Source organism: Cygnus olor, chromosome 9 (assembly GCF_009769625.2).
Source record: "Cygnus olor isolate bCygOlo1 chromosome 9, bCygOlo1.pri.v2, whole genome shotgun sequence".
NCBI lineage: Eukaryota > Metazoa > Chordata > Aves > Anseriformes > Anatidae > Cygnus > Cygnus olor.
The window spans coordinates 12,467,222-12,486,183 of record NC_049177.1 but is presented as its reverse complement, the minus strand read 5'-3'; the positions used below and the strand labels follow the sequence as shown (position 1 = coordinate 12,486,183).

The 18,962-nt window shown below is 42.6% G+C and overlaps 1 protein-coding gene and 1 long non-coding RNA gene across 4 annotated transcripts in view; one reads left to right on the top strand and one right to left on the bottom strand.

The window, feature by feature from the left end:
* Positions 1 to 18,962, bottom strand: part of LOC121074887 — a 55,821-nt gene that overhangs the window by 2,741 nt on the left and 34,118 nt on the right. The gene's annotated exons all lie outside the window — the stretch shown is intronic.
* The window catches only part of AMER3 (APC membrane recruitment protein 3), a 36,794-nt gene continuing 31,820 nt past the window's right edge, over positions 13,989 to 18,962 (top strand). For all 3 annotated transcript variants that reach the window (XM_040567488.1, XM_040567489.1, XM_040567487.1), the window contains exon 1: positions 13,989 to 14,322. The gene's annotated coding sequence lies outside the window, so the exon portion shown is untranslated. The remainder of the gene's footprint in view (positions 14,323 to 18,962) is intronic.

Here is an 18,962-nt window from a genome sequence, read left to right as displayed (position 1 = left end):
TGAGGCTAGAGGCATTTTCAGCAATTTAACACAAATCATACTGACAAGCAGCAGCAGATCCAGGAATTATAATTTCATCTGCTGAGTTCTGGCTCAGTGCTGATGTATCTTACTCCCTTTTCATTCTCTCTGTGCTTGCAACCTACAGGCATGGTCACCAGCTCCAAAATACCTCCTGGGAGCTCAGGCACAGCTCAGCTATCCACTGGCAAATGCTCATCTTGTAAGAATTCTTGATATTTACAGCTACTGGGGTCAACTAGAAAACAAACAATTTTTCTAACCCATTCTAACCCATCTCAACATTTTCCTGGGAATTCCTATGCCCCTTTAGTTGGACTGCTTTTTCCTCCCATGGAGCAGCAGTTTCTCGCTCCAAAGAAAAGAGCTGAGTGCCAGCCCAGCACAACAGATAGCAACGAACAATGCAACTTGTACAAAACTGTTGTACAGGATCACAGGAGCTGCAGGATGACGTATACAGGACGAAAACAAATGAATTACCAACCCAGATACAAACGTGCACCATTTTAATGAGCTGCGAGTTGAACCATTTCAGAGCCGCACTGGTCCCCCAGCTGAAGCTCCTCGGTGATGTCTGGGGCAGTTCAGGGGCACCCCCCGGTGCAGCTGCCGTTCCTGGGAGCACTGCCACCATCGGATGTTCGAATGGTCACCCCAGTACCAGCCCCTTCCCTCTCAGGTCTCTTCCCTTCCTGCCAAGTATCATGCCAATTCCTTAGGCTGAGAGCTCTGAGCTGCGACATCTCCCTGCTTACTGCTTATTTCTCTCTCCTGTCCGCTAGAGATTGCACATCTTGTTTTCACTATAGCTTCAACACCACTTTTCACTTCAGCTACCTGACCTTAAAGTCTCTTAGGCTGTGGATCTGTGAACCGCTTCAGCTTCTGCGAATGCTCTCTGTGAGCTGGTTTCTGATACATGTCACCGTGCCCCTCTTCTAGTCACAGCCAACACACATCTGTGGCTGCTTCTGCTGCTGGCAGCCCCAGGGGCTGAGCAGTTGGCCTAAGGGGCAGCCCCTCGGCACCGGTGGCTTCAGATCGGCACGGGCAGTAGCACGGGCAGTAGCACACAGGCTTTCCACACCAACCAAATGTTCTTGAACTCATGCTGTTTGCTTGGGCTGGCAGCGGGGCTGCCCGTTGTGAGGTCTGCAGTTGGTTTCACAGCAAGCGCCTCATCTTGACATCTGCTAAAAACATTGTGGCAGCAGTGACCTCGGCCACAAAGTGAGAGAGTAAGAACAGGCCAGAGGAAAGTAAAGGCCCTCAAGTTGTTTACTGGCAACATTCCCAGGCCCACTCTTCCTGTTCCCAAAATAGAGAGCAGCCTGTCTCGTGAGCAGCCCTCAGCAAACACCAGCCCTGTGCCTTTCCCCCACCGAGCAGAGCCTTTCAGCCTTTGCAAGAGCAGCTGCAGCAGGACAGCTCCCTGTTTGCCAGGCTCCAGATAGGGTCCTTGGAGTCTTACGGCATGTCTGCAGTGACACAGAACTAGAAAAATGGATTTGTGTTTGTAAATGAACTGAGGGAGGGCCAGTTCCTCCTGCCCACCCTTTATACTGTCCTCTTCTGGTTTTAGCGTGCTGTAAATGACCAGCAGCTCTAACAATCTGTGCGTAACCAGGACTGATTTCCAGCCAGAGGCCCAGCAAAACCAGCTCCTAACTACTGTTACTTTATTTGTGTTGAGATATTACAGTAGCCTAGGAACAAGCAGCCTGCTTTGTTTAGGCACAGGAAGATCTCTAACCTGACAGAAAGCTTGGTCTGAAGTTAGACAGCATCTAGTCTGTTCAAGGTGGGAAGAAACATGTTCCTACACTCATGCACTGTATTTTTCTAAGGACTTCTCCTAATCTGGATTTTTTCTCCATTTTCATTTGCTCTGGAACTTCCTTCTGCCTCTAGGTAATATTTTCCTCTTCCCAGTGAAACATCAATGCGCTGAGCTTTTATTTTCTGGGTGTGGGAGAAGGGGGAAGGAAGGCCAGGGTTCTTGTGTACAAACCTAGTCCTAGAAGCTGATCAGCTCAGGCCTCTTGCATCTCCATGGAGTTCCACTGAAGACACCAACAAATGCAGTTAGCAGATGTACCATACTGCTGAAACCCATGTAGGAATTAAGCCCGTGTGAGAGGATGCACAGCAGAGGAGGAGAGATGATGATGGAGCTCTCTGGCCGAGCAAGCATGGTCAGTGCTTTCATCTGATCCACTGACATTTCTGCACTATGATCTCTTGCGAGGACTCGACCTTAGAGGATTCTGGCCGCTGAGAGCAGCACAGAAGAGCCACTGGAGCCTCAGCCTGTGTGATGTGCATTTTCCCCTGCTGGGTTAGGGCAGACAGGTTCTTGCTACCAGAGCCCAGGAGAGTTGTGAGTGGTAACTCCACGACTCACAAGGCTCTTTTGGGGGTGTGCCTCTGACTACCTCTGCCTTGTACCGCTGAAAAGGGTGGGCCAGCCTGGCTTGGAATGGGAACAGTTTGGCTCAGGACGATCTTTTGTTACACCGCTCTGGCCTGGGCCTGGCTCTGCTACAGCAGAACATAATTACTAGGCCAACTTACCGTGATGATCCATGACCATGTATAAGCACCTTTTTTCCCAGACTCTACTCCCATAATTGCGAAGCAGTTGAGTTAACACTAAAGCTTGCCTTTTCCTTCACAAATGCACACTGGTGGTGATCCTTTTAGAGTTGTCTTTTCTGCAGTCCACACGTCTACATCTCTTCTTGGATGCTGGTTCCAGCCTTGAGGTTGTTCAGATTGTCCCTTTGTCTGTTGAAGACCTCTGCACTAACCATGCTAATCCACAGCAAGCAATCAAATCTGCCCATCTGTGCTTTTACTATTCCCCTTGGCGGCAGGGTGACTTCTCTATTTTAATTAACGAGAGCTGGATGCCTTGTCAAGACTTACCTGCTCTGATTTTTCCTTATGTTATCCTAATACGATTTACCAACATCACCCTTCTCAGCAAGAGAAACCAATTCCAGTCCCTTGAAAGCAGTACGGCGAAACAAAGAGAACTCACCAGGGCCCACAGCAACATTCAGCTGCATTCTTGTTAACCTGCTGCATTTCCTTCCCAGTGAATATACTAGTTCTTGCCTACTCACAAAAGTATGTTTAAAAATGCATTTTTTTTTTGATAGTCACAATCATTTAGTTTCAAGTTTTTAATCCCTCTGTGCATTTCTTGGTGAACACCTCCTACACATACTCAGTTCGTGACTTATTTACTTATTACAGCATCAGTTATTAATACCACTGTTTGCCCTTTTCCAGCCAAACAACCCATTCCAAATTGTACTGAGCCTATTTCATATTTTGCAGCAGTTTAAGACCCAAATTCCAAATGTCACAACATGAGAAGGAAGATGTTTGCTTTTGTTTTAGTACAGACATTTCCAAACCTGCTTAGCTGGGGTACCCCTGTTAGCTGCAGTGACTGACAGGACAGCAATAGCTCCCAGCTCTGCAATGGGCTATGTGCACTGCACCGGGGAAGGATGCAAAATTCTTCTATTCCATCTTTTTACTGCAGTCTGCAACCCATAAACCTAGTCTCCAACCCCTTCCTTACCGCCAACCTAAAATACACCCAGCCTCAACAACACCTTACCCTCGGTCTCATGCTCTTCCTCAGGCCTGTTTCCATCTCTTAAATTGGTGTGTGGTTCTTGCAGGTGCTGTGAGTTGCCATTTGTGCATACAACATCAAGTTAGCACCAGTGATGTTTTGCATTAACTTCTGGTCAGCTCTTTGGTGAAACTCCCTTTGTAACCACCTGCAAAGCAGCCGAATTGGACAGTCTCTGCTACAAATCCCTCAGGCCCACTTATAAAGCTCTGGAGGGGCTGTGTAGCACTGCAGTGTGTGAGCTGTCCTCTGGGAATAAGCAGCACTGGAAAGAGCTGTGTGTACAAGGAGTTTACCTATATGGAGCTCATGGCAGGAAGATGAGACTTGTGTCAAGCATCCTGCAATTTAACAGTAGGCAGCAGTAAAATGTAGGAAACACAGGAAGCCGTTGTTTGGACAAACAGCTGTGACCTGGAGCAACAAATATAAGGAAGTATTCTCTGCCCCACTCAAGAAAGAGACCTCCAAAAATAGCCTCCTGTTGACTTGTCATGGGCAGATTATCAGAGGGGAACTCTCAGTATTTCTCAACCAAAGCCAAAGCTGAGGTTGAATAATGCAACTCTTTAAATGTGAATAGAGTAATGTGAGTTTACATCCTCTGAAAGTTTAGTGGTTTTTCTTTTCTTTCTTTCTTTCTTTCTTTCTTTTTTTCCCTTAGGAAACCTTGTCAGATGTAAAAATGGTAAGCAGAATGGGTGCTGCATGACATATAACAAGACTGTGACACCAATGCTTTCTTTGTGCTCATGAACACACACAACGACCTCGCCACCTGAAGTCCCAGATCCCAATTTGTTGTATGTGGATAACAAGAACAATGAAAAGCCACTTATATTTATATATAAGCTATATATATATATATAAGCTCTGTCGATAGCTCCCATATATAACTGGCAGGATTTTAAGCATACATATTCTGAGTACAGGTTGACAGTAAAAAACACAGGGTATTTTAATGTAGATATAGGGTTGTAGGAATAGGGCTGCCCAGTTTCAGGACTGGGGAAGGCTGGAGTTTGGCGTATAAGAATCACGGGACGGAAAGTTTGGATCTCCTTGGACCTCCTGTTGACAAAGCTTAATGTGAAATTCAAAGCCGAGAAACTGCAGTTTACAAGCTGTATTCAGTGCTTGATGTAGAGAGCCATCTAGTGGAAAGTCTCTGCGTTTGCAACAACAGCCTGAACTAGTAGTGTTTTGCAGCACAATCTGAACAAAGGCATTCTTGTTTGTTAGCATCTTGGAAATGAATTTATGAGCTTTCCTTTTCAGGCGGAAGGCTCCCCTGTTGAGCCCCTACAGCATCCACAGATGAGCCTTTGGAACAAGAAATCAAGCCTGTCTTGCTGCAGGACCATTTGCAATAAAACATGCATTTCCTAAAATTAATTCCCCTTGACTAATCACTTCAGGAAGCTTTCCCTAAAACAAAACCAAAACCAAACCACCACCAACAAGCAAACTAAAGCCCTCAAACCAAAACCAAACTAGTTTCAATTTTTGTTAGTAATACATGTTCAAAAAGTCTCAGCAAAACTATCAGGCAGCATACTGGGATAGTGCAGAAAGGCATTAGTATGTATGTACCGCTGCAACCTTGGTATTTGACTGAATTCATTGGATGGCTACTCAGTATTTTCCACAGAAATATCGAGTGTTCTGAGCAAGATTCTCTGGTTAAAGGACTGTAATAACCCAGAAAATACTGGAACCATTTCAGAGAGGTTCAGATTCATCCTTTCATCTGCCCATCTGGGCAGTGAGGAGGGTGAAATGGGTAGTGCAGCAACTGTAGGGTTACCTGTATGTTCCACCACAAATCTCCAAAACACCTAGGATTTCTGAAAGCCTGGAGAAATCTCATATATTCAGGTTTTTACCATTTTCTCATACTTTAATTACTACTGCATTAAAGCCTATAAACAATTGATGCTTCACAGATTTTTATTTTATTTTTTTCCCCACTGATATCCATATACAGTAAATAGTTCAGGCACTAAAACAAAACCTTTCTGGGATCCTGTAACGTGTTATTGATTAACTGCTTTTGGTACTCAAGACGTTCATCTACCTGCAATGCTTTTTTTTGTGTTTGTTTTGTTTTGTTTTGTTCTGTTTTTCTTTCCAGACTTTTTTCCCAGTGGATGCAACTACATGGCTCCTCTCTGCTAGAAATCACCTGATTTCATGAAACTGAAAAAAGGTATTTTTTTAAGAGCTTTGTCGGTCAGTACTTCAGTTAGGAAAAACCTGGCTAATAGAAGCAGTTATTCAAAGTTATTCAAAGGCAGGGACAAGTAGGCAGGTATAAAACTGCAAGAATCTGACAGATCTGGAAATTCAAGCTTAAAAGAAATTACAATACTGATATAAATTTTCCTGTTAAAAACTCTGTAAGAGGGTGAAACCAGTTGCTTCATTCCATTAAAGATGATTTTGGATACTTACTTCTTCTGTAGTACAAAGGAAATTCAGACACAATTATATTAAATATATTAAATAAGAACACACAAAGCCTAAGAGTATAGTTTGGACTGTTCTCTAACCAACCAAATAAAATGCAATAATTAATTTACGAACACAAATTATGCCAAATTCAACCAGCAAAAGGAAAAAGAAAAAAACAACCCCACAATAAAGAATTAATAGCAGCAATAATCCACAAATTTCCCTAAATATTTTTTGTGTGTAGGAATATTTCAAATGCTTATTAAACCAGGGCTATTCTTCCTGGCTTGCTTTGACCCCCCTTTTCCTCTCCTCTCTTATTGTACAGGGTCACTATGCACGCATTGCCCCTGAAGCAGCAAGAAGACACTGGAGACCCCGGTGCTGCTCGGTGCCCTCTTGCAGTCCTCCTGCCATAGTAGCAATGCTGGCAGCTTGTGCACACGCTGTGGAGGCCGCAGCCATATGTGCAGCAACCACGCTTCCCCTGCAGCATGCCCTGTCCCCCGTCCTCAGCCGTGTCACTGCACAGCCAGGCTGTCACTGAGCCTGTTACCCCAGTGCTGGAGGGGGGCCAGAGCACAAAGATAACCTAGTGCTGGGGTGCTAAAATGCAGCGTCATTAAGCCTATCTGTTTCAGCAGTGGATCCGGTCTCCCTCTCCTTCCAGAAAGTGCTGATGATTGCCCTAGTCTGACTGGCCGATCACCTCCACAGAAGGCTTCTGCCCAACCTGTGAGGTTGAAAAAAGAGTCAAAGAAGAGAACTCTGAAATAAAACACATGTTGCTGCTCTGCTCAGCCCAGCCCCCTGCATGCTGAAGGGAGGTGACAGGCTAGCACCTTAACGACCAGAAACAAGTCAGACATTTCAGGTGGAGACAGCAGCACACGTCGGGTAGAATAGGCCAAAAAATCACAACTTCAAATTCACATGTAGGTCATGATGAAGACCTTGATGGGATGGGGAAAGGACGAGCTGCAGTGGGTGCACTCACCTGGGAGCTGCTCCGACGAAAGAGGCGATTCTGGCCTGCATCCCCTGCCATGGCAGGCCGAGGCCTGCGGCAGCTGCAGCTTGCCTCTTCACTGACGGATGTTTCTAGCTAGGGATCACAGCACCTTGTTATTTTAGGTAATTTCTAATTACTGGAGCAATACTTCCCAAGCTGGGGCATGCTAACCTGGTTTTGATCCATGTTGGCATTAGGGAAAATGCCTGTAATAGGATCGAGCCCAAGGCAGAGAAGACTGCCTGACTCAGGCTCCAGCCAGCAGCAATGGCTCGTGTGACTGCCCTGCAGGGTGTGAGGAGATGCAGCAATGTTTCTTGTACTCAGCACTTCAGGCTGAAGGAACAAATGATGAAATCAAGGTCCCCATCCCTCTGCCATTCACATACCATTTCTGTGACGACACATGTACCTACGTGTCAACCCAGACTCCACTCTTGGCTGGGTAACCCAGTCAGTGGGCTGAGGAAGAAGTTAACTCATTTTATGGCTGCCTTCTGTCCCTTGTGGCTTACCACTCTCAGTTAGGTCTGAATGCACCAGGCTCTTTGAAATCCTGTCAGGCCCCACATGATTGCCTATGGAGCTGACAGTGCAGGCTGTGTAGCTGTCACAATGTGGTCAGCAGCGGTCTCCTCTCCATACATTTTCATACACCTTTACACCTAGGCTCTGTGCATTCATCAATCTTCAGCTTTTTTTTTTTTCCCCTACAGTAAATCCTAGTAAGTACAGAGCTTTGAAACACCTTAAGGTGTCTGATTTTTAGGAAGAGTTGAACTCCATATAAGATGTCTCAAACCAGGAATCCAGGAACAGACTTGTCAAAAAAATAAAAAAATAAAAAAATCTAGTCCTCTTTAGAAGTATACATTGTAGTAGCAGTTCTGCAGGGCAAGAAAATGCCATCCCTGTATTTAAAGCTCAAGAATGATTTCTGAATTGCTTTTCCCAAATGAACGTGTCCTGTTTCACAGGTTTGGCACACCTGCCAACACACAGGAACAAAGAACATAGCACCCACCCTACCATAACGCAGTGCCAGCCAGCATAGCCCCAGCTTGCACTTGTCTCCCAGTCTCCTGTCCATGAGCATGTTGCTCCCGTCTTCCAGTCACCATACCATCCTGGCTTGCACTGACACTCTGCTACTGGTTGGAAAATGGCTACTGCACATTTGTAAGAGAAATGTGTAACAGTTTAATACGCTTGAGTACTGCCTAGGTGTATCAGCTGGTTTAGAAACTTTAATAACTCCTCTGTGAAAAATCAAACAGCTGGGAGAGATTGTTCTGTTCCAGAGCTATGGAAGTGCCAATGCCATGAAAGCATAAAGCCCAAAGAATAGTTCTTGATAAATCACCCCTCTCTAAATGGCCTGACAGATAGAAGACCCATAACATACTGTATTTTAAAACCTTCTGGTAATTAGTGTGGCTCCAAACCAAACAATGACCTTGGCATTGTCAATACTCATAATACATTATTGAAGCATTCTGTCAGAAGCTGGGTTCTTTCAGTGTTACTGTTTTATTTACTGCCACTGCAAAAATATATTAATAGTCATATTTCACTACCATAAAAGCTTTACTTGGAATGCAATACTCCTACCACAAATGTCATTTAAAGACTTCAAGGACCATGCTCAGAAGTTTCACCTTCCAACTGCAAAGGCAGCTGAGGCAGCGGCAGGCAGCCAACTTCTAGTGTTGGCCATTCCTGAACCCACAGCAGGCGAGAAAACAAAACAGATGCATATCATCAAACATCACTTCTAGGTCTGCTAGCAAACAGCAGTTCAAAGCCAGTATTTTATTCTAAGATGTACCTCTTGCCACTTCAAAATAAAATTTCTCTCTGACATATTAATTACCACCACCAGTACAAATCCAACACACAGATCTCTTTCCAAAATGTATGTTTGATCGAGTAATCAACCATAAGCTTTTGTAACTACATTATTACCAGCTGTACTGCTGGTGATTTCAAAGGCTTCATTTTCCATCTATCTTTCAAATTTTCTTTTGTTTGCTTGTTGTTAAACACTGATTGGCAGACAAGTGGGACTGCATGTAAAGCAGAGGTCTCCTTGTAGCAATCAACATCTGTAGTGCTTGTTTTCCTTGAGGTCCCACCAACTATACATTCAGCCCAGAGGTTTCTTCTTTCAGGAGAGACATTGTGATTTGCCTTATGGCCCCCATACCACCCGTGAGGACTCATTTGCAAGATCTGTGAAAAGAACAGTATCTGCAGTGTGACCAAGCCAGAGTCTCTGTGCAACATGATTTATTTTTTTCACAGATACAAAATAAAAGCCTACAGACAATGAAATGCAGAAATGGGAGCAGCAGCCTCTGTCACTCACTGTTCAGTATCCCCATCTGTGCATGCAGATCTCAGCCTGCTGTGCTTCTGCGCTTAGCCTCAGAAACTTTATGTAATGGCTCATTTCTTTCTTATTGAGGCCTTTTTGGTTCTCGCCCTCCTTTGATCCCAGCTTCAGCCTTTGAAAGACGATTCCATTAGAGCCACTGAAACAGTTCCTCCCTTACTGACAGCCTGTCTCTGTCATTTGAAGCTGTGTATCTATGTCTACTTCATCCGTATCTTTGTTTTTGGTTTCCTGATTATTTAACAAAGCCTTCAGAGCACTTAATTACATGTGCTCTGGCAAAGAGCAATACAAAATCAAGCAGGGAAACCAAGTCCCACAAAACAGTCATTAAAAATTTCCTATAATCTTCCCTCAAGTCATCACACCAGCATCTTCCCCAACAGAAAATTTTGCTCATAGGCTTTACTGGGATGCCTGTGGAACAGTGCATTTTGCCATCCCCCATGCTCTATGCTGAATGATTATTTTGCATTTGAGACAGCAAGTGTCTATTAATGTCAGTAGCAGATCAATAAAACAGAGCTATTTTTGCCTCATCTAGACAGTTACCTATGATACAAAGGCATATCTGGAATGGAGAAACTTTTGAATATGTGCATTGGATATTTGTATTTAAACATTTCTGTAGTCAGGTCCTCAAGGTGTTATGTCCCTCCTAGGTGTTGTTTCTGTTCTCTAGAGCCTTGGCATTCTTCATGGTTTGGTGAAACAACTCTTCTGGAGTAGTTCTCTACCGCATTTAATGCAATTAATTTTTCTTATGCTGGCTGTATAAGTAAGCATTTATTTCCTGAGAGCTTTTTGTTTAAAGCAAAAAGTTTAATGGCAGCCACTATTTTAACATGAGCAGCTGGTAAAATGTCCTCCTCATTTTTTTTTTTTTCCCCTCAAAATCCCTTTTCATTCTCCTTTAAGGCAATAAGCAGTTTGCAGTCAGTCATCCACAGTGCCCAGAACGGCAACACTGAGAACGTGAGCAGTCCCACCTGGAGGCACTCAGCACTCCTTTGTGTCCTCACGGGTGTCCTTGCTGGCACTCTAAGGGCTGTCAGGCTGGCACAAAGGCCGAGCTATTTAATACTGGTACTGAAAGAGGCTCTCACAACCCTACCTGCTCCATCTCATCCTCTTGGCAGCAATTATGGCAACAACACTGCCTCACAGGAAAGACAGACAGGAGATGGTGAGGTGGAATACACTTGCAGAAAGCTGTGGATAAAAATGCTTCTATTTTCTTGTTTAGTATTGATGTTACTAACAACAATCCTAAATTTTGCAGCAGACACTGGTTCACCAAATAACTGAGAAGAGAGTAGCAGGTAATGTAAGCCCTGGAAAACAGTCAGATAAGTTGCAAAGATTGTTTGCTTCAACCTATGAGAGTCTTCTGCCAATGAACTGGAGAGAAAAACCTACATAGCCCATTACCAATTCTCTACAACACACAAAACTAATAAATACTGATAGGAGTCCATGAATAATTAAATTTAAGCTGATATCAGCAGAAAATTCAACTAGACTCTTCACTGGCTCACTGGCAGGAAAAAGCCTGGGTCAAATTCATTCTGAAGTAATTCATTGGAAACAAGTACAGCTGTCCAGCAAACAACTTTTTCCTGAGTCTCTGCAGGTTTAAAGAATCAGTTACATTCTTTCATGAGAGAAGATTCTAAAATAGTATAATTTGCTTTTTGTGAGTTTCTCATGCTAATAGTTGTCCTCAATCACTTGATGCAACCATTTGCTGCCCACATGGAGGAGATGCAGGCCTCCAAGCTCCGGCAGGCTGAGCTTGCTTCACCTAAAAACTCCCTCGTTGTCTTTCCATACCTGCCCTCATGTGGATTTTCCTCCTCCCTTCCCCAGTCCTCCTCATTGGATACCAGGGATCTCTGCTGCCCTCCTGCCACGCCAGGGACTGTATGCTCCTTGGTCCCTCTTCTCTCAAGGGCCCTCTTCTTACTCCTTGTGCCAAAGGCTGCGTGCTTCTGCTAAACAGATGGCAGCTGTTCCACATGCTCCTCATTTGCAGTTTTCTGATTTCCCGTCTCTTTTATTCCCAACATGTTCAAAACAATTCTGAACAGACTGAATTAATCAGAGAGGATTAGATACTCCAAGAAATAACCTTTTGAACCAAGGTGATCAATAACCACAGTGAAAGAGCCTGAAATGAAGTGACAGCAGAAAGGCATAGTCACAGAACTATAAGTTGAGAACTATTTAGGAAGAAGAAAAGCTCCACTGCAATATAAAAAGGCTACCATGGCTCAACTGCCAGTCAATGCACTGCATATTTACTGACACATGCAATGAGATTGTGATTTAGGCTTTTTAATGCTAAGGCTATGGACTGATAAGGCCATGGACGGCTAAGGCCATGGATAGATATCGCTACATATGGCAACAGCGATGGATTAAGCCATTTCCATTGCAGAAGGCAAATAAACAGTTCCAGAATATGGAAATGTTGTCCAGGGGGACATCGTAAAATATACAAACATCCTAAGATATGGAGTTCTTTCATCACAGGAGCTGCTTTACCTCAGTCACCATGAACAGATTTGGGTATCTGATCCATGTCTAGAGTGATCTCCTCTAAGAGGCCCAGCAAAGTGGCAGCAGGTACTATTTGTTAGCAGCAGGAACATCTATACAAGAGCTATCCCAGTCTCTGAGGAGCAGTGATACACTGTCCTACAGCCAGCAGGTCCAGGACGTACCTGAAATGCAACTGGGGCTAAGAGTTTCTCCCTAGCCAGACTCTCTTCTCTAGATATTTAAGGCTTGTCTTACTGAGCTTGAACTGAATATAAATTAGACCTCACCTGCAATTGTAAGTGCTCGCTGTTGTCTATCTCCCTCTCCATGTGGCATATTTAGGTATACCTTTTCTGACGCACCTTTAACTTGAGTGACTACACTTCAGAGTTCAGAAACTCAGCTCAGAAATAATATGCATGCATAATTTTCAGGTCAAAATTCTAAAACTATGGTTTTAGGTTTGCTTGGACAATGATTGCTCTTAATTTTCTTGCCAGAGCTACTAGGATTCACCCACTACTTTTTCCCTCCTCCCTCCAGTCTTCCGGTGAACTCACTCAAGGACTTTCTACTTTCTGCAAGTTGGACTGACCCTGGGGCATTTTCCAAGATGTAACTTTCCAGCCTCTACCTGAGGCTTCCTGATGGGCATTCAGAGCAGGAGCACTCTGATCTGCCTCCTTTAATGTTCACTGGCTGACTTTTTAGCTTTGGAGGCTTAGACAGCACAAAATTTTAAGCTCCTTCCTTTCCCTGTCTCCAAAATTCAGCTAAAGCACACTGTAGAAACAGAAGATGAGTGTTGTCAGCATTATTCTCGTCCTAAAATCCAAAACACAGCATTGTACCAGCTACTAAGAAGAAAACTGACTCTATCCCAGCCAAAACCAGGAGAACAGGTAACAGGTTAAGTAATGCTTTTGTCCCCTTTCCGCTGTCATATGAGGGACAGAAGAGATCAGCTATGAATGATGCACCCTCTCCAGTTTCTAAGGGAATACTCACCTTTGGTTCTTAGGGAGATGGAGGATTTGCTAAATACCTGCCCAGCTTAGGCTTGTCTGAACTTGCTCTGTTTCACTCAGTCACCTGAGAGCTGCCCAGTCATTACCAACAGTGATGCCAGCCCCTGTATTGGGTGGGTATGCTGCCCACGGGTACACCAGTCTGTACACAAACTACTGCAGGATCCTAGAGCACAGCTCTGAAACTCCAGCTCAAAGGAGAGCTACTGCAGTGGATTAAGCCACTGCTTCGTAACATACACTTTTGCTTTTAAGAGGCTGTCTATCACACCCCCAGAAGACATGTTTTAACAAACAGGAAGGAGAAGGCAAGGGATTTGAAGAGAGTTAATTGAGAGGGACAATCAAGATGTGATCAGGTTGGAAGCCCTTCATGGAGAGAGGGCTGGGGCAAGGATGACAGCATTATACTTTTGTGAAATTAAAGCTGTGGTGTTTGTGATGACATCATTCTTTGTTACGGAGATGAATTTATTGTCATCACATCACTGCACACTCAAGCAGAAGTTAGACTGTAAGGAGAACTTGATAAATGATGGTCAGCAAAGGCACCATGAGGCTAACACCAGGCATTTTAGCTTTGGGCAGCTGAGATATTTATTCTCTCCCCTTATGCCACTTTGCTCCCACATAAAATCCCCTTTGACTTCAGCATTAACAAAAGCCTTACTAACCACTTCTTCAAAGTGTGGCACAGTCCAATAATCTGCATCTCACTCACATAGAAACACGTTATGACTGCTTTTCCTGAATTCTATCAGAAAGAAAATCTTTGTGAGAAATGAAATTAATTTGGATGTATTCCTCCCCATTTAATAAGCTGTCATATAGAGAGAAACCAAAACGCTGGCTCAGAACTCCCGGGCTTATCTTCTGGGTTTTTATTCCTTAACAAAGGAGGCATTTCTGTGACACCAAGCAGATGGCTGAAATAAGCGTCTTTCCTAAATCAAGCTACATGTGGAATCCTAGCATCTATGTAAGGTATCCTAGCATCTATGTAAGGTATGAAAAAGCTGCAAGCAGGAGGAATGAGGGGGTGGGGATGAAGGAAGAAGGAGGAGGAAAAGACGGGGGGGTGGAGAGTAACACTGGAGAGCAGCAGTGATCCAGCCCCTCTGAATCTGAAAAGCATCACCGGAGCCTTTGGATAAAGACCAGCTTCAGTAGCAAAGCTAGGAGGGAGAGGATTTCTGCTCAGTGATAAAACATGGTGAGTAGGATTTTTGTGATCTGCCTTGTTGTTTGCTCTGGTGCAATGGCACTTCCTTCGCTCTGACAGACTCCAAGGGACTATTATTTGGGGATGACTGCTTGATTTTGAAGCATCACTTTTTAATTATTTTTCCATACATCTGACAAGTGTATGCCTGTGTTTATATAAATGCACACCTCCTTTTTAAGCAATAAATTGCTGAAAATGGCCAAAGCTGACAGGGTTAACACTTTGCTGTCTGGTACAACAGGCTGCTGGCCAGGGCAAGTAAAGATGCTCTGTTTCTCTTTCAGGTACAGAGCAGAAATTTCTGCTCAGCTGCCTTCTCCTAGCAATAGACTGATGATTCAATAGCTCCTTGTGCAGGAGTTTATGGTGCCTTTTATATGGTGTGTTTAAGAACGTTTTGAGCAGTTACATTTCTTTCAGCCTCAGGTGCAGAAGAAAACTGAAGGAGAGGTGCTGAGGTTTTGTCAGAGAAGGAGCCTCTTTTTGTCATGGTCTCACCCTCCTTCTGCATGCCTCACACTGGGCTGGGGAGCCGGTGGGTGCTGTTGTTCCCCCAGGGATTCCTCCTGTCACCACACAGCAGGATACTATGTTGGGAGTAGAAATGTGGTTAATTTTACTATGCAAAAGCCTGAGCTTTACAGAACAGTTGGCAGGGCTTAAAAGAAGGTTCAGACTTCCCTACAGTACATAGCTAATAAGATTAAGCGTTTAACTACACATCCTTCTGGTATTCTGCTGGGTAGTATAAGATTTTACTTTGTGTGCTCAGTGGAATTAAGATTTAAGAAAAAAAAAAAAAGCCAATGTGCTTTTTCCTGGTTCTTGTGAGAAAGCCACCGCCTGACCTAAATGTATATGCAAATAATTAGGCATCCTGGGTTACTCTAGAGAGACAAATGATTAAGAGGAATGATAAGATACAGCCAGAAATAACGATGAAAGGAGTACTCCTAACAAGAAGCATGATCTCAGTCCAGGTTTGTGTGTCACACAGATTTCTTTCAAAATAAACATTCTTCTGCATTGTGAATCAAGCCTCTCCTGATTACATCCTCCATCCCTTCCACCCCAGTTCCACCCTGTTCTCCTCTGTTATCTGATGGAGATGAGATACTACCAAGAGTAATCAGTTCAAGTGAGAAGATGAACACTGCTTTAAAATCCTCTTTGGTTTTCGCCATAGGAACTGTTATGCTTATTTGCTCACTAGAAACAGTGTACAATGACTGCAGACAGGATATCACCACCCAGCAGCAAGCATTGTATTGATTTATAATTAAAAATGCAATTAACAGAATGGAATGTATGCTCATTATTTTTAGTAAGTATTTCCATTATTAACATTCATCTTCTGAGCTAGAGCTAAGGTTTTTAAACAGTAAATAAATGATCTTATTCCAAAAATAAGCCCTGCTTTACTGGGAACACAAGCTCTTCTTCATGCATTGCTAATTGATTGGATCCTAAGCATTAAAAATGAGTATCATCCACGAACCCACTGTAAAGGTGGCTGTGGTTTTCAGCTCCCCAGCTTATTTGTTTATGCATTTTAGGACTTCCAACTGGTGCCCAGCAAAAATCCTCTTGAGATTAACTAGCCATAGGAAGTGAGAGCCTGCCAGAGCACTTAGTTCTTTTCCCTCTCCCTTTGCTATTTTTGCTATTTTGCCATATATATTATATTTTATATATATAATATATAAAATATGTAATATATAAAAATATATAAAAAATATATAAATATATTATATTTTGCTATATATATTATATATTATATATTATATATTGCTATATTTTTGCTATAAATTTGCTATTTGCTCCCTTTATTATTCAACAATAAATATCATTTTTAAGTGCACCTATTTTAAGCATAATACATGTCCAAATGCCTAAACCAGATAAATGTTGCCAGGAAATTTAATTATGCTACCATTTTCATTTGGAAAGCAGGAGTAACCTTTTCAGAGGTAACTGATACTCAGGATCTTCAGTCTCATTGATATGAAGCCACTTGTGAAAAAGGGATTTTGGAGTCATTCCAAACTTTTATCATAAAACACAAAAGCAGTGCAAATACAGTTTTCCCCATCTTTTAAAATTAAAAAACATCAACAACAACAAACTAGAGGAGTATGCAGGGTTTATCTAATCTATTTAATAAAAGGAAAATGCTTGGAGGGAGGTGAAATTAGACCCGAAGTGGAAAACAGAATTCTGCTCAGCAAGGCAGTGAGGCACCACCTCCACAACTTGCCAGTTTTTATGAATCAACTACATGTAAAAAAGTGGAAAGGGCACTCCTATCTACTCTGAAAAACATCATCTGTATTCTGAATTTTGCTAACTTCTAGTCTCCAAGAGAGACAATTATATATAAATTACACATCAAACAAGCAAGTGAGAGTGTCCAAGGCAGACAGCTGATAAGATTTTAGAATAAATGAACCTTAATTATACTTTTCCCTGCTTAAAGCAAAAGTAATTTTGAGCCAAACTTACTGAAGCCAGAAAGTTCATCTAAATTTCCTTTTCATAATCCTATTATTTCTATCTGTGCACTCAATGAAGCAAATATTCCTAGTTTCCCATTAGGCTGATCTTCCTCGAATTACATCCAAGAGGACTGGTATTTTAGGTACTGACACATTAAAGCACAATCTGGTTTACCATTTCTTAGAAGACAACTTAACCTAACCTTTCCACTGACAGATAAGCTGTTAATGTCTAAGATAATAACTTGGACACCAGCCCAAAAGTCAAAAACAGTCTTCCCCCATTCCTCCAGAGAGATGGGATCCCAGAAAATTCCCATGTCTCAGCCTGGCTGAAGGCTTTGGGGTCCATGGACAGAGGCAAATGTGGCCCATCTCTTCTCCACTCTCCAAGCCGGAGGTAACATTCAGACAGTTTGAATCCTGCCCCCACCCATCTTCCTCCTGCTTCCTAATGAATCTCCAGACCAGGCATACCACACTCCTCTCTAGTCTCCTTCTGTTGACCTGCACTGAGGTCGAATTTAGGCCATCTGAAGATGGGTCATATTAACCAGAACACTTACCTAATTCAGTCTAGTCCTTATAACCAGGACTATTTGCAATTTCTTTGACTGCCCTAAAAACAAGTCTCCTCAGCACACACATGTGTTTACCTCCTCATTCTAAAACTTCAGTTCACTGTTAGGTGCATCACAGACACAGTAAAACCCTTCTGTGTTTATGAGAAGGCTGTCAGACACCCTGCACAGACAGTATACATTTGAGCACAAAGTATCTGCATTTTATGAGCAACGTTATCCAAATTTAAAGAAAATCCTTATTTCCATATAAGCCCAACATTCAGATCTAATTGCATGCTTAGAAACTTTTAAAATCCTAAAGGTGAGCAGCTAGTATGATCAAGACAGACAGAAGGACAGGTTATTGTAGATTGGAAGCCTCAGTACTGCTGTACCTAACACCATTGCAAAGGACAATTAATCTGCAGCCCAATAGAAGATTCAAGGATGCCTTCTATCTAAGTACGTGTTCCATAAGTAATTACATGCATGTAATTCCATGGAAAAGAGACCAAGAACCACTAATGAAGAAAACATCCAGAGTGTGTTGAAACTGTACAAACCAGCCTTCGTAAACTGACCGCTGGTTTCCACAGGTTTCTGTTCTTTGTAGTGATTTTTAATTGCAAAATAAATTTCTATTGCAAAGGTGGAAATCAGTCCCTCATATACTCCTGATCCCTGTGGAAGAAGAGAGAGAACGCAAGTTACATCCAAGAGGAGAATAATTAAAAAGGAACATAGGCAGTAGTGTGGCTGAGTGCACATGTCAAGAAGTCACAGAGATGTACCATCTTTAAATGCCCAGAGTAATTTTTCATAGAATTTTGATTAGCTTTACGTAACCACTGGAGGGTAACTTTTCTTTACGCTGATTCTAACTTCACTGGTACAACTTCTGGGGTTACAATTTGCATCCCTATAGACAGAAAAAAAATATGTATTGTGGTATAGCCAATTACAGTCAAAAGTGCTAAAAGCATTAGTAAGCATAGGAATAGAGTGGCAATGCATAGATATTTTTGTTCTATATTTGAAAAGAAGCAAATCAATAATTTGTCATGAGGCTGCAGAGGAACTCATAGTAGGGGAAGTTGCAAAACAACACCTGGGGTGAATACTTAAAAAATCTGCAGGTTCTGGTAGTTTGCACTCCTTTCTTGGAGCTCATTTTTTAACATTTTAATGGGGAAGATTCCCAAAGTTGTACCAGTGTTCAAATAGGGTAAGCACGATGACACAATGAACTAAATACTAATCTGGCATGAATCCCGGGGGAAATGAGAAAAAGAATACATGGAATTAAATAGAGACATTAAACAATCATAGTGCAAAGATGATGATTAAATGCATAGAAGATCATTTAAATATATATATATTTTTCTCATCAGAGGAAACTGTAAATTAAACCCCCAAACCTCTCAAAAATGTTTGCCTTTCTGCCTTATGACTTTCGGACTAAAAACTGATGCCACGTGATAATGAAGGATGGCTCTGTCAGAATCCCTGGCAGCGCAGGCATACTATATGTATTCTCAGTACAGACGTTATTCAGGACATTTGGGATTTC